Source organism: Balaenoptera acutorostrata, chromosome 10 (assembly GCF_949987535.1).
Source record: "Balaenoptera acutorostrata chromosome 10, mBalAcu1.1, whole genome shotgun sequence".
Classification (NCBI taxonomy): Eukaryota; Metazoa; Chordata; class Mammalia; order Artiodactyla; family Balaenopteridae; genus Balaenoptera; species Balaenoptera acutorostrata.
This window is the reverse complement of record NC_080073.1, coordinates 83783994-83786393: the sequence shown is the minus strand read 5'-3', so window position 1 is coordinate 83786393 and position 2400 is coordinate 83783994. Positions and strand designations below refer to the sequence as shown.

The following is a 2400-nucleotide window of genomic DNA, read 5'->3' as shown; positions in this document are numbered from 1 at the left end:
GGCATAAGGGTACATAGGATAAGGGAAACTCTTAAAGTCAACTGGCCCATACTAATTACCCCAAGACACCCATGTCCCTCTGGGTCAGCAGTTCTGCCAAAAGTGCAGGGGCTTTGCTGAGTCCACCTCCCTCATCTTACCATGTAGCCTCCATCTCCAGAATGTGGCCACCTCTGCAAGGTCCTGCTAGGAAGGGGGGCATGGTTCCTGCCTTTAAGGACCCACAGAGAGATGCATGGCCATCTGGTCTCTGGGCAATACTGAAGGTAGAAAACGACAAGGTGAAGACGCTGCAGAAACATCCTGAAGGAAAAAAAAATGAAGCCTTAAAGAGTAAGGGAAATCCCGCCCTTAATCTTGGGACCCTGAACTACAAGATTTGGTAGTTGGCTTCCAAGTCATACTACTCATCATACTCATTGTGACACTTATAATTTGCTACATATATCTATGTGTGTCATCTATTTAGTGACTGTATACTGCTCACTCCAGCGTGTGAGTCCAGCCACACTCAGCTAATCCTCCGTTCTTCTTTATAAAGCCCAATGTTTAGAGAATGTCTTTCTTTAGTTATTGTTAAAGGGCAGTACAAAATCCAGGTGACCCCCCCCAAAAAAAAAGAAAAATCCAGGTGACCCCAACTGGCACATGCTGTTACTGTGCTGCCCAGATTGAGGAGACTGAGCAAGCACACCCCTTAAAGAATTGTTCCCGAACAGGATTTACGCCCATTTGTCACGTCTCACAAAAATGTCTGCAAATGCACATTCCTGTCCAGTCTCCCATCTTTACAAACGAGAATGTTTGGTGAAGTTGTCCAGCAATAGTGATTCAACATTCTCCCTACAGAAGGTATTGTTTGATACCTTAATAACAGTTATTTTTCTAATCTAGTCATGATCTGTTCTGTGATTTATCTAAAACCCCTAACTCTAGGTCTATATATCACCATATTTATTTCCTTTATGGAGTTGATCACTAGTTGAACTTCTGTTTTAATTTATTTGTTCACTGTATATCTCCTTCCACTAGAATGTTAATTCCTTGAGAATAGGGGTCTTGAGTGCAATATATGAAACGAGTTGGCATTCAATAATGATTTTTCTTCATTTCCCCCCATTACATTAGCGTTTTAAATGTAGTCTAAATGGTTGTCAAGAACACAAGTAAGTGTGGCAGGGGCCCGAGCAAGGGTTCTGTCCCCGCTGGGCTGCCGCCCCCGTTGGGCTGCCACAATGGAACTCGGCGCCCGCTGAGTACCGCCGGGAGAAGCTGCAGTGGGACTTGGGGGCGGAGCACGTGGAAGTGCAGGACATGACTCCCAGCCGTTTCGTGTCCAGCTTCCGAGTCCTGGTGGGGTCGGCCAAGTTGGAGGGGAAGCCACTGCTTCAGAGACACTGACTTGTGAACACTTGCCTAGCAGAAGAGCTCCTGCACATCCATGCCTTTGAGCAGAAAACCCTGACCCCAGAGCAGTGGACCCATGAGCAGCAGAAATAAGGGACCCGGACCTGCACACTTATTAAATTATGAATCAGGCCCCCACCGCCCCCCCCCAAAAAAAGAACACAAATAACAAATGTTGGCCAGGATGTGGAGAAAAGGGAACCCTTGCACAGTGTTGGTGGGAATGTAGATTGGTGCAGCCTCTTGTGGAAAACAGTATGGAGGTTTCTCAAAAAATTGAAAATAGAAGTACCATATGACCCAGCAATTCTACTCCTGGGTATATATCTGAAAAAAACAAAAACACTAATTTGAAAAGATATATGCATCCCAATGTTCAGAGCAGCACTATTTACAACAGCCAAGATATGGAAGCAACCTAAGTATCCAACAGATGAATGGATAAAGAAGATGTAGTATACATATACAATGAAGTATTACTCAACCATAAAAAAAGAAGAAAATTTTGCCTTTTGCAACAACATGGATGGGCTTGGAGGGTATGATGCTGAGTGAAATAAGTCATACAGAGAAAGACAAATACTGTATGCTATAACATATGTGGAATCTAAAAAATAGAACAAACTAGTAAATATAACAAAAAAGAAACAGACTCACAGATATAGAGAACAAACTTAGTAGTTACCAGTGGGGAGAGGGGCAGGGGGAGAGGCAAGATAGGGGTAAGGGATTAAGAAGTGCAAACTACTATGTATAAAATAAATAAGCTACAAGGATATATTGTACAACACAGGGAATATAGCCAATATTTTAAAATAACTATAAACCTAAAAATTGTGAGTCACTATGTTGTACACTTGAAACTTATATTGTACATCAACTACACCTCAATTAAAAAAAAAAAGTCTCATCTTAAAAGTTTCAATTCAATGGGGCTTCCCTGGTGGCGCAGTGGTTAAGAATCTGCCTGCCAATGCAGGGGACACGGGTTCG

At 42.9% G+C, this 2400-nt stretch overlaps 1 pseudogene; it reads left to right on the top strand.

Moving 5' to 3' along the window:
- The first annotated feature begins 200 nt into the window (after window positions 1-200).
- LOC130709126 (bolA-like protein 2) lies at window positions 201-1509 on the top strand (annotated as a pseudogene).
- The last annotated feature ends 891 nt before the right edge of the window (window positions 1510-2400 follow it).